Source organism: Schistocerca piceifrons, unplaced genomic scaffold, assembly GCF_021461385.2.
Source record: "Schistocerca piceifrons isolate TAMUIC-IGC-003096 unplaced genomic scaffold, iqSchPice1.1 HiC_scaffold_1544, whole genome shotgun sequence".
NCBI classification, from domain to species: Eukaryota; Metazoa; Arthropoda; class Insecta; order Orthoptera; family Acrididae; genus Schistocerca; species Schistocerca piceifrons.
The window spans coordinates 10,201,827-10,216,006 of NW_025727396.1; positions in this window are offsets into that span (position 1 = coordinate 10,201,827).

The following is a 14,180-nucleotide window of genomic DNA, read 5'->3' on the forward strand; positions in this document are numbered from 1 at the left end:
TGCCGGTTGTATTTAATTCCGATGCAATTTCTGTGTTTCATCGTCAATAAGAATGTCAGAGGGATACAGTAAACCTGAAGCGAAGCATCGGAATCTATAACTGTGTCACAGGAATGGTTCAAAACATAGACAGTAGGAAGATTCGGTCTTCTTGAACTTAAGTCGGCATTGTGCCTTTTCTATTTAATTCAAATGCAATTTCTAAGTTTCGTCGTCAATACGAAAGTCAGAGGGATACAGTAAACCTGAAGTGAAGTATCGGAATCTATATCTAGTGTCACAGGAAAGGTTCAAAACATAGACAGTAAGAAGAGTCAGTTTTCTTGTACTTAAGTCGGCATTGTGCCTTTTCCATCTAATTCCGATGCAATTTCTGTGTTTCATCGTCAAAAAGAAGGTCAGAGGGATACAGTAAACCTGAAGTGAAGCATCAGAATCTATAACTAGTGTCACAGGAATGGTTAAAACATAGACAGTAGGAATAGTCAGTCGTTTTGTACTTAAGTCGGCATTGTGCCTTTTCTATTTAATTCCGATGCAATTTCTGTGTTTCGTCGTCTATAAGAAGGTCAGAGAAGAAGGTCAGAGGGATACAGTAAACCTGAAGCAAAGCATCGGAATCTATAACTAGTGTCACAGAAATGGTTCAAAACATAGACTGTAAGAAAAGTCAATTTTCATGTACTTAGTTCAGCATTGTGCCTTTTGTATTTAATTCCGATGCAATTTCTGTGATTCATCGTCAATAAGAAGGTCAGAGGGATACAGGAAACCTGAAGTGAAGCATCGGAACGTGTAACTAGTATCTCAGGAATGGTTCGAAACATAGACAGTAAGAAGAGTCAGTTTTCTTGTACTTAAGTCGGCATTGTGCCTTTTCCATCTAATTCCGATGCAATTTCTGTGTTTCATCGTCAAAAAGAAGGTCAGAGGGATACAGTAAACCTGAAGTGAAGCATCAGAATCTATAACTAGTGTCACAGGAATGGTTAAAACATAGACAGTAGGAATAGTCAGTCGTTTTGTACTTAAGTCGGCATTGTGTCTTTTGTATATAATCCCGATACAGTTTCTGTGTTTCGTCGCCAATAAGAAGGTCCAAGGGATACAGAAAACCTGAAGTGAAGCATCGGAATCTATAACTAGTGTCTCAGAAAAGGTTCAAAACATAGACAGTAAGAAGAGTCAGTCGTATTGTACTTAAGTCGGCATTGTGCCTTTTGTATTTAATTCCGATCCAATTTCTGTGTTTCATCGTCAATAAGAAGGTCAGAGCGATACAGTAAACCTGAAGTGAAGCATCGGAATCGATAACTAATGTCACAGGAATGGTTCAAAACACAGACTGTAAGAAGAGTTCGATTTCTTGTACTTAAGTCGGCATTGTAACTATTGTATTTAATTCCGATGCAATTTCTGTGTTTCATCGTCAATAAGAAGGTCAGAGCGATACAGTATACCTGAAGTAAAGCATCGGAATCTATAATTAGTGTCACAGGAATGGTTCAAAACATAGACAGTAAGCAGAGTCAGTCTTCTTGTACTTAATTCGGCATTGTGCCTTTTGTATTTAATTTTGATGCAATTTCTGTGTTTCATCGTCAATAAGAAGGTCAGAGGGATACAGTAAACCTGAAGTGAAGCATCGGAATGTGTAACTAGTATCTCAGGAATGGTTCAAAACGTAGACAGTAAGAAGAGTCAGTTTTCTTGTACTTAGGTCGGCATTGTGCCATTTCTATTTAATTCCGATGCAATTTCTGTGTTTCATCGTCGATAAGAAGGTCCAAGGGATACAGTAAACATATAGTGAAGCATTGGAATGTAAACCTGGTCTCACAGGAAATGTTGAAATCATAGTCAGTAGGAGGAGTCAGTCTTCATGTACTTATGTCGGCATTGTGCCTTTTGTATTTAATTCTGATGCAATTTCTGTGTTTCATCGTCAATAAGAAGGTCCAAGGGATACAGTAAACATATAGTTAAGAATCGGAATCTAAAATTGGTCTCACAGGAAGTGTTCAAAGATGGTCAGTAAGAAGAGTCAGTCTTGTTGTACTTAAGTCGCCATTGTGCCTTTTGTATTTAATTCCGATGCAATTTCTGTGTTTCATCGTCAGTAAGAAGGTCCAAGTGATACAGCAAACATATAGTGAAGCATAAGAATCTAAAACTGGTCTCACAGGAAATGTTCAAAACATAGTCAGTGAGAAGAGTCAGTCTTCTTGTACTGAAGTCGGCATTGTGCCTTTTATATTTAATTCCGATGCAATTTCTGTGTTTCATCGTCAATATGGAAGGACCACGTGATACAGTAAAACTGAAATGAAGCATCGGAATCTAAAACTGGTCTCACAGGACTGGTTCAAAACATAGACAGTAAGAAGAGTTAGGTTTCTTGTACTTAAGTCAGCATTGTGTGTTTTCTATTTATTTCTGATTCATCTTCTGTGTTTCGTCGTCAGTAAGAGAGTCCAAGGGATACAGTAAACCTAATGTGAAGCATCGGAATCTGAAACCGGTCTCACTGGAAAGCTTTATAACATAGACAGAAAGAAGAGACAGTCTACTTGTACTTGAGTAGGCATTGTGCCTTTTCTATTTAATTCTGATGCAATTTCTGTGTTTCATCGTCAATAAGAAGGTCAGAGGGATACAGTAAACCTGAAGTGTAGCATCGGAATCTCCAACTAGTGTCACAGGAATGGTTCAAATCATAGACAGTAAGAAGAGTCAGTCTTCTTGTACTTAAGTCGGCATTGTGAATTTTCTATTTAATTCCGATGCAAATTCTTTGTTTCGACGTCAATAAGAAGGTCCATGGGATACAGTAAACCTGAAGTGAAGCATCGGAATCTAAAACCGGTCTCACAGGAAAGGTTCAAAACATAGTCAGTAAGAAGAGTCAGTCTTCTTGTACTTAAGTTCGCATTGTGCCTTTTCTATTTAATTCCGATGCAATTTCTGTGTTTCGTCGTCAATAAGAAGGACCAAGGGATACAGTAAACCTGAAGTGAAGCATCGGAATCTATAACTAGTGTCACAGGAATGGTTCAAATCATACACAGCAAGAAGAGTATGTCTTTTTGTACTTAAGTTGGCATTGTGACTTTTCTATTTAATTCCGATGCAATTTCTGTGTTTCGTCGCCAATAAGAAGGTCCAAGGGATACAGCAAACCTGAAGTGGAACATAGGAATATATAACTAGTGTCACAGGAAAGGTTCAAAACATAGACAGTAAGAAGAGTCAGTCTTCTTGTACTTAAGTCGCCATTGTGGCTTTTGTATTTAATTCCGATGCAATTTCTGCGTTACATCGTCAATAAAAAGGTAAGAGGGATACAGTAAACCTAAAGTGAAGCATCGGAATCTATAACTAGTGTCACAGGAATGGTTCAAAGCACAGTCTGTAAGATGAGTCAGTCTTCATGTACTTAAGTCGGCATTGTGCTTTTTCTATTTAATTCCGATGCAATTTCTGTGTTTCGTCGTCAATAAGAAGGTCCAAGGGATACAGTAAACCTGAAGTGAAGCATCGGAATCTATAACTAGTGTCACAGGAATGGTTCAAAACATAGAGAGTAGGAAGAGTTAGTCCTCTTGATCTTAAGTCGGCATTGTGCCTTTTCTATTTAATTCCGATGCAACTTCTGTGTTTCATCGTCAATAAGAATGTCAGAGGGATACAGTGAACCTGAAGTGAAGCATCGGAATCTATAACTAGTGTCACAGGAATGGTTCAAAACATAGGCAGTAGGAAGAGTCAGTCTTCTTGTACTTAAGTCGGCATTCTGCCGTTTGTATTTAATTCCGATGCAATTTCTGTGTTTCATCGTCAATAATAATGTCAGAGGGATATAGTAAACCTGAAGTGAAGCATCGGAATTTATAACTAGTGTCACAGGAATGCTTCAAAACATAGACAGTAGGAAGATTGAGTCATCTTGTACTTAAGTCGGCATTCTGCCTTTTCTATTTAATTCAAATGCAATTTCTGTGTTTCGTCGTCAATAAGAAGGTCAGAGGGATACAGTAAACCTGAAGTGAAGCATCGGAATCTATATCTAGTGTCACAGAAAAGGGCCAAAACATAGACAGTAAGAAGAGTCAGACTTCTTGGACATGAGTCAGCATTGTGCCATTTGTATTTAACTCCGATGCAATTACTGTGCTTCACCAACAATAAAAAGGTCAGAGGGTAACAGTAAACCTGAAGTGAAGCATTGGAATCTATAACTAGTGTCACAGGAATGGCTCAAATCACACACAGCAAGAAGAGTCACTCTTCTTGTACTTAAGTCGGCATTGTGCCTTTTGTATTTAATTCCGATGCAATTTCTGTGTTTCATCGTCAACAAGAAGGTCCAAGGGATACAGTAAACATATAGTGAAGCATCGGAACCTAAAACTGGTCTCACAGGATATGTTCAAATAATAGTCAGTAAGAAGAGTCAGTCTTCTTGTACTTATGTCGGCATTGTGCCTTTTCTATTTAATTCCGATGCAATTTCTGTGTTTCGTCGACAACAAGAAGGTCCAAGGGATAGAGTAAACCTGAAGTGAAGCATCGGAATCTAAAACCGGACTCACAGGAAAGGTTCAAAACATAGAGAGTAAGAAGAGTCAGTCATGTTGTATTTGAGTCGGCATTGTGCTTTTTGTATTTAATTCCGATGCAATTTCTGTGTTTCATCGTCAAAAAGAAGGACAGAGGGATACAGTAAACCTGAAGTGAAGCATCAGAATCAATAACTAGTGTCACAGAAATGGTTAAAACATAGACAGTAGGAAGAGTCAGTCGTTTTGTACTTAAGTCGGCATTGTGTCTTTTGTATATAATCCCGATGCAATTTCTGTGTTTCGTCGTCAATAAGAAGGTCCAAGGGATACAGTAAACCTGAAGTGAAGCATCGGAATCTATATCTAGTGTCACAGGAATGGTATAAAACATAGACACGGAAGAGTCAGTCTTCTTGTACTTAAGTCGGCATTGTGCCTTTTTTATTTAATTCCGATGCAATTTCTGTGTTTCATCGTCAATAAGAAGGTCCAAGGGATACAGTAAGCATATAGTGAAGCATCGGAATCTAAAACTTGTCTCACAGGAAATGTTCACAACTTAGTCAGTAAGAAGAGTCAGTCTTCATGTACTTAAGTCGGCATTGTGCCGTTTGTATTTAATTCCGATGCAATTTCTGTGTTTCATCGTCAATAAGAATGTCAGAGGGATACAGTAAACCTGAAGCGAAGCATCGGAATCTATAACTGTGTCACAGGAATGGTTCAAAACATAGACAGTAGGAAGATTCAGTCTTCTTGTACTTAAGTCGGCATTGTGCCTTTGCTATTTAATTCAAATGCAATTTCTAAGTTTCGTCGTCAATACGAAAGTCAGAGGGATACAGTAAACCTGAAGTGAAGCATCGGAATCTATCTCTAGTGTCACAGGAAAGGTTCAAAACATAGACAGTAAGAAGAGTCAGTCTTCTTTGACATGAGTCGGCATTGTGCCATTTGTATTTTATTCCGATGCAATTACTGTGCTTCATCGTCAACAAGAAGGTCAGATGGATACAGTAAACCTGAAGTGAAGCATCGGAATCGATAACTAGAGTCACAGGAATGGTTCAAAACATAGACAGTAGGAAGAGTCAGTCTTCTTGTACTTAAGTCGGCATTGTGCCTTTTCTATTTAATTCCGATGCAATTTCTGTGTTTCGTCGACTATAAGAAGGTCAGAGAAGAAGGTCAGAGGGATACAGTAAACTTGAAGTAAAGCATCGGAATCTATAACTAGTGTCACAGAAATGGTTCAAAACATAGACTGTAAGAAAAGTCAATTTTCTTGTACTTAGTTTGGCATTGTGCATTTTGTATTTAATTCCGATGCAATTTCTGTGATTCATCGTCAATAAGAAGGTCCAAGGGATACAGTAAACATATAGTGAAGCATCGGAATCTAAAACTGGTCTCACAGGAAATGTTCACAACTTAGTCAGTAAGAAGAGTCAGTCTTCATGTACTTAAGTCGGCATTGTGCCGTTTGTATTTAATTCCGATGCAATTTCTGTGTTTCATCGTCAATAAGAATGTCAGAGGGATACAGTAAACCTGAAGCGAAGCATCGGAATCTATAACTGTGTCACAGGAATGGTTCAAAACATAGACAGTAGGAAGATTCAGTCTTCTTGTACTTAAGTCGGCATTGTGCCTTTGCTATTTAATTCAAATGCAATTTCTAAGTTTCGTCGTCAATACGAAAGTCAGAGGGATACAGTAAACCTGAAGTGAAGCATCGGAATCTATCTCTAGTGTCACAGGAAAGGTTCAAAACATAGGCAGTAAGAAGAGTCAGTCTTCTTTGACATGAGTCGGCATTGTGCCTTTTGTATTTAATTCCGATGCAATTTCTGTGTTTCATCGTCAATAAGAAGGTCAGAGCGATACAGTAAACCTGAAGTGAAGCATCGGAATCGATAACTAATGTCACAGGAATGGTTCAAAACACAGACTGTAAGAAGAGTTCGATTTCTTGTACTTAAGTCGGCATTGTGCCTTTTGTATTTTATTCCGATGCAATTTCTGTGTTTCATCGTCAATAAGAAGGTCAGAGCGATACAGTAAACCTGAAGTAAAGCATCGGAAACTATAATTAGTGTCACAGGAATGGTTCAAAAGATAGACAGTAAGCAGAGTCAGTCTTCTCGTACTTAATTCGGCATTGTGCCTTTTGTATTTAATTTTGATGCAATTTCTTCGATTCATCGTCAATAAGAAGCTCAGACGGATACAGGAAATCTGAAGTGAAGCATCGGAACGTGCAACTAGTATCTCAGGAATGGTTCAAAACAAAGACAGTAAGAAGAGTCAGTTTTATTGTACTTAAGTCGGCATTGTGCCTTTTCTATCTAATTCCGATGCAATTTCTGTGTTTCATCGTCAAAAAGAAGGTCAGAGGGATACAGTAAACCTGAAGTGGAGCATCAGAATCTACAACTAGTGTCACAGGAATGGTTAAAACATAGACAGTAGGAAGAGTCAGTCGTTTTGTACTAAAGTCGGCATTGTGTCTTTTGTATATAATCCCGATACAGTTTCTGTGTTTCGTCGCCAATAAGAAGGTCCAAGGGATACAGTAAACCTGAAGTGAAGCATCGGAATCTATAACTAGTGTCTCAGAAAAGGTTCAAAACATAGACAGTAAGAAGAGTCAGTCGTATTGTACTTAAGTCGGCATTGTGCCTTTTGTATTTAATTCCGATCCTATTTCTGTGTTTCATCGTCAATAAGAATGTCCAAGGGATACAGTAAACCTGAAGTGAAGCATCGGAATCTATAACTAGAGTCAAAGGAATGGTTCAAAACATAGACAGTAGGAAGAGTCAGTCTTCTTGTACTTAAGTCGGCATTGTGCCTTTTCTATTTAATTCCGATGCAATTTCTGTGTTTCGTCGTCAATAAGAAGGTCAGAGGGATACAGTAAACCTGAAGTAAAGCATCGGAATCTATAATTAGTGTCACAGGAATGGTTCAAACATAGACAGTAAGAGGAGTCAGTCTTCCTGTACTTAATTCGGCATTGTGCCTTTTGTATTTAATTCCGAAGCAATTTCTGTGTTTCATCGTCAATACGATGGTCAGAGAGATACAGTAAACCTGAAGTGAGGCATCGGATTCTATAACGAGTGTCACAGGAATGGTTCAAAACATAGACAGTAAGAAGAGTCAGTTTTCTTGTACTTAATTCGGCATTGTGCCTTTTGTATTTAATTCCGATGCAATTTCTGTGTTTCATCGTCAATAAGAAGGTCCGAGCAATACAGTAAACCTGAAGTGAAGCATCGGAATCGATAACTAATGTCACAGGAATGGTTCAAACCACAGACTGTAAGAAGAGTTCGATTTCTTGTACTTAAGTCGGCATTGTGCCTTTTGTAGTTAATTCCGATGCAATTTCTGTGTTTCATCGTCAATAAGAAGGTCAGAGCGATACAGTAAACCTGAAGTAAAGCATCGGAATCTATAATTAGTGTCACAGGAATGGTTCAAAACATAGACAGTAAGCAGAGTCAGTCTTCTTGTACTTAATTCGGCATTGTGCCTTTTGTATTTAATTTTGATGCAATTTCTGTGTTTCATCGCCAGAAGAGGTTCAGAGGGATACAGTAAACCTGAAGTGAAGCATCGGAATTTGTAACTAGTATCTCAGGAATGGTTCAAAACGTAGACAGTAAGAAGAGTCAGTTTTCTTGTACTTAAGTCGGCATTGTGCCATTTCTATTTAATTCCGATGCAATTTCTGTGTTTCATCGTCGATAAGAAGGTCCAAGGGATACAGTAAACCTGAAGTGAAGCATCGGAATCTATATCTAGTGTCACAGGAATGGTATAAAACATAGACACGGAAGAGTCAGTCTTCTTGTACTTAAGTCGGCATTGTGCCTTTTTTATTTAATTCCGATGCAATTTCTGTGTTTCATCGTCAATAAGAAGGTCCAAGGGATACAGTAAGCATATAGTGAAGCATCGGAATCTAAAACTTGTCTCACAGGAAATGTTCACAACTTAGTCAGTAAGAAGAGTCAGTCTTCATGTACTTAAGTCGGCATTGTGCCGTTTGTATTTAATTCCGATGCAATTTCTGTGTTTCATCGTCAATAAGAATGTCACAGGGATACAGTAAACCTGAAGCGAAGCATCGGAATCTATAACTGTGTCACAGGAATGGTTCAAAACATAGACAGTAGGAAGATTCAGTCTTCTTGTACTTAAGTCGGCATTGTGCCTTTGCTATTTAATTCAAATGCAATTTCTAAGTTTCGTCGTCAATACGAATGTCAGAGGGATACAGTAAACCTGAAGTGAAGCATCGGAATCTATCTCTAGTGTCACAGGAAAGGTTCAAAACATAGACAGTAAGAAGAGTCAGTCTTCTTTGACATGAGTCGGCATTGTGCCATTTGTATTTTATTCCGATGCAATTACTGTGCTTCATCGTCAACAAGAAGGTCAGATGGATACAGTAAACCTGAAGTGAAGCATCGGAATCGATAACTAGAGTCACAGGAATGGTTCAAAACATAGACAGTAGGAAGAGTCAGTCTTCTTGTACTTAAGTCGGCATTGTGCCTTTTCTATTTAATTCCGATGCAATTTCTGTGTTTCGTCGACTATAAGAAGGTCAGAGAAGAAGGTCAGAGGGATACAGTAAACCTGAAGTAAAGCATCGGAATCTGTAACTAGTGTCACAGAAATGGTTCAAAACATAGACTGTAAGAAAAGTCAATTTTCTTGTACTTAGTTTGGCATTGTGCATTTTGTATTTAATTCCGATGCAATTTCTGTGATTCATCGTCAATAAGAAGGTCCAAGGGATACAGTAAACATATAGTGAAGCATCGGAATCTAAAACTGGTCTCACAGGAAATGTTCACAACTTAGTCAGTAAGAAGAGTCAGTCTTCATGTACTTAAGTCGGCATTGTGCCGTTTGTATTTAATTCCGATGCAATTTCTGTGTTTCATCGTCAATAAGAATGTCAGAGGGATACAGTAAACCTGAAGCGAAGCATCGGAATCTATAACTGTGTCACAGGAATGGTTCAAAACATAGACAGTAGGAAGATTCAGTCTTCTTGTACTTAAGTCGGCATTGTGCCTTTGCTATTTAATTCAAATGCAATTTCTAAGTTTCGTCGTCAATACGAAAGTCAGAGGGATACAGTAAACCTGAAGTGAAGCATCGGAATCTATCTCTAGTGTCACAGGAAAGGTTCAAAACATAGGCAGTAAGAAGAGTCAGTCTTCTTTGACATGAGTCGGCATTGTGCCTTTTGTATTTAATTCCGATGCAATTTCTGTGTTTCATCGTCAATAAGAAGGTCAGAGCGATACAGTAAACCTGAAGTGAAGCATCGGAATCGATAACTAATGTCACAGGAATGGTTCAAAACACAGACTGTAAGAAGAGTTCGATTTCTTGTACTTAAGTCGGCATTGTGCCTTTTGTATTTTATTCCGATGCAATTTCTGTGTTTCATCGTCAATAAGAAGGTCAGAGCGATACAGTAACCCTGAAGTAAGGCATCGGAAACTATAATTAGTGTCACAGGAATGGTTCAAAAGATAGACAGTAAGCAGAGTCAGTCTTCTCGTACTTAATTCGGCATTGTGCCTTTTGTATTTAATTTTGATGCAATTTCTGTGATTCATCGTCAATAAGAAGCTCAGAGGGATACAGGAAATCTGAAGTGAAGCATCGGAACGTGCAACTAGTATCTCAGGAATGGTTCAAAACAAAGACAGTAAGAAGAGTCAGTTTTATTGTACTTAAGTCGGCATTGTGCCTTTTCTATCTAATTCCGATGCAATTTATGTGTTTCATCGTCAAAAAGAAGGTCAGAGGGATACAGTAAACCTGAAGTGGAGCATCAGAATCTACAACTAGTGTCACAGGAATGGTTAAAACATAGACAGTAGGAAGAGTCAGTCGTTTTGTACTAAAGTCGGCATTGTGTCTTTTGTATATAATCCCGATACAGTTTCTGTGTTTCGTCGCCAATAAGAAGGTCCAAGAGATACAGTAAACCTGAAGTGAAGCATCGGAATCTATAACTAGTGTCTCAGAAAAGGTTCAAAACATAGACAGTAAGAAGAGTCAGTCGTATTGTACTTAAGTCGGCATTGTGCCTTTTGTATTTAATTCCGATCCTATTTCTGTGTTTCATCGTCAATAAGAATGTCCAAGGGATACAGTAAACCTGAAGTGAAGCATCGGAATCTATAACTAGAGTCAAAGGAATGGTTCAAAACATAGACAGTAGGAAGAGTCAGTCTTCTTGTACTTAAGTCGGCATTGTGCCTTTTCTATTTAATTCCGATGCAATTTCTGTGTTTCGTCGTCAATAAGAAGGTCAGAGGGATACAGTAAACCTGAAGTAAAGCATCGGAATCTATAATTAGTGTCACAGGAATGGTTCAAAACATAGACAGTAAGAGGAGTCAGTCTTCCTGTACTTAATTCGGCATTGTGCCTTTTGTATTTAATTCCGAAGCAATTTCTGTGTTTCATCGTCAATACGATGGTCAGAGAGATACAGTAAACCTGAAGTGAGGCATCGGATTCTATAACGAGTGTCACAGGAATGGTTCAAAACATAGACAGTAAGAAGAGTCAGTTTTCTTGTACTTAATTCGGCATTGTGCCTTTTGTATTTAATTCCGATGCAATTTCTGTGTTTCATCGTCAATAAGAAGGTCCGAGCAATACAGTAAACCTGAAGTGAAGCATCGGAATCGATAACTAATGTCACAGGAATGGTTTAAACCACAGACTGTAAGAAGAGTTCGATTTCTTGTACTTAAGTCGGCATTGTGCCTTTTGTAGTTAATTCCGATGCAATTTCTGTGTTCCATCGTCAATAAGAAGGTCAGAGCGATACAGTAAACCTGAAGTAAAGCATCGGAATCTATAATTAGTGTCACAGGAATGGTTCAAAACATAGACAGTAAGCAGAGTCAGTCTTCTTGTACTTAATTCGGCATTGTGCCTTTTGTATTTAATTTTGATGCAATTTCTGTGTTTCATCGCCAGAAGAGGTTCAGAGGGATACAGTAAACCTGAAGTGAAGCATCGGAATTTGTAACTAGTATCTCAGGAATGGTTCAAAACGTAGACAGTAAGAAGAGTCAGTTTTCTTGTACTTAAGTCGGCATTGTGCCATTTCTATTTAATTCCGATGCAATTTCTGTGTTTCATCGTCGATAAGAAGGTCCAAGGGATACAGTAAACCTGAAGTGAAGCATCGGAATCTATATCTAGTGTCACAGGAATGGTATAAAACATAGACACGGAAGAGTCAGTCTTCTTGTACTTAAGTCGGCATTGTGCCTTTTTTATTTAATTCCGATGGAATTTCTGTGTTTCATCGTCAATAAGAAGGTCCAAGGGATACAGTAAGCATATAGTGAAGCATCGGAATCTAAAACTTGTCTCACAGGAAATGTTCACAACTTAGTCAGTAAGAAGAGTCAGTCTTCATGTACTTAAGTCGGCATTGTGCCGTTTGTATTTAATTCCGATGCAATTTCTGTGTTTCATCGTCAATAAGAATGTCAGAGGGATACAGTAAACCTGAAGCGAAGCATCGGAATCTATAACTGTGTCACAGGAATGGTTCAAAACATAGACAGTAGGAAGATTCAGTCTTCTTGTACTTAAGTCGGCATTGTGCCTTTGCTATTTAATTCAAATGCAATTTCTAAGTTTCGTCGTCAATACGAAAGTCAGAGGGATACAGTAAACCTGAAGTGAAGCATCGGAATCTATCTCTAGTGTCACAGGAAAGGTTCAAAACATAGACAGTAAGAAGAGTCAGTCTTCTTTGACATGAGTCGGCATTGTGCCATTTGTATTTTATTCCGATGCAATTACTGTGCTTCATCGTCAACAAGAAGGTCAGATGGATACAGTAAACCTGAAGTGAAGCATCGGAATCGATAACTAGAGTCACAGGAATGGTTCAAAACATAGACAGTAGGAAGAGTCAGTCTTCTTGTACTTAAGTCGGCATTGTGCCTTTCCTATTTAATTCCGATGCAATTTCTGTGTTTCGTCGACTATAAGAAGGTCAGAGAAGAAGGTCAGAGGGATACAGTAAACCTGAAGTAAAGCATCGGAATCTATAACTAGTGTCACAGAAATGGTTCAAAACATAGACTGTAAGAAAAGTCAATTTTCTTGTACTTAGTTTGGCATTGTGCATTTTGTATTTAATTCCGATGCAATTTCTGTGATTCATCGTCAATAAGAAGGTCCAAGGGATACAGTAAACATATAGTGAAGCATCGGAATCTAAAACTGGTCTCACAGGAAATGTTCACAACTTAGTCAGTAAGAAGAGTCAGTCTTCATGTACTTAAGTCGGCATTGTGCCGTTTGTATTTAATTCCGATGCAATTTCTGTGTTTCATCGTCAATAAGAATGTCAGAGGGATACAGTAAACCTGAAGCGAAGCATCGGAATCTATAACTGTGTCACAGGAATGGTTCAAAACATAGACAGTAGGAAGATTCAGTCTTCTTGTACTTAAGTCGGCATTGTGCCTTTGCTATTTAATTCAAATGCAATTTCTAAGTTTCGTCGTCAATACGAAAGTCAGAGGGATACAGTAAACCTGAAGTGAAGCATCGGAATCTATCTCTAGTGTCACAGGAAAGGTTCAAAACATAGGCAGTAAGAAGAGTCAGTCTTCTTTGACATGAGTCGGCATTGTGCCTTTTGTATTTAATTCCGATGCAATTTCTGTGTTTCATCGTCAATAAGAAGGTCAGAGCGATACAGTAAACCTGAAGTGAAGCATCGGAATCGATAACTAATGTCACAGGAATGGTTCAAAACACAGACTGTAAGAAGAGTTCGATTTCTTGTACTTAAGTCGGCATTGTGCCTTTTGTATTTTATTCCGATGCAATTTCTGTGTTTCATCGTCAATAAGAAGGTCAGAGCGATACAGTAAACCTGAAGTAAAGCATCGGAAACTATAATTAGTGTCACAGGAATGGTTCAAAAGATAGACAGTAAGCAGAGTCAGTCTTCTCGTACTTAATTCGGCATTGTGCCTTTTGTATTTAATTTTGATGCAATTTCTGTGATTCATCGTCAATAAGAAGCTCAGAGGGATACAGGAAATCTGAAGTGAAGCATCGGAACGTGCAACTAGTATCTCAGGAATGGTTCAAAACAAAGACAGTAAGAAGAGTCAGTTTTATTGTACTTAAGTCGGCATTGTGCCTTTTCTATCTAATTCCGATGCAATTTCTGTGTTTCATCGTCAAAAAGAAGGTCAGAGGGATACAGTAAACCTGAAGTGGAGCATCAGAATCTACAACTAGTGTCACAGGAATGGTTAAAACATAGACAGTAGGAAGAGTCAGTCGTTTTGTACTAAAGTCGGCATTGTGTCTTTTGTATATAATCCCGATACAGTTTCTGTGTTTCGTCGCCAATAAGAAGGTCCAAGGGATACAGTAAACCTGAAGTGAAGCATCGGAATCTATAACTAGTTTCTCAGAAAAGGTTCAAAACATAGACAGTAAGAAGAGTCAGTCGTATTGTACTTAAGTCGGCATTGTGCCTTTTGTATTTAATTCCGATCCTATTTCTGTGTTTCATCGTCA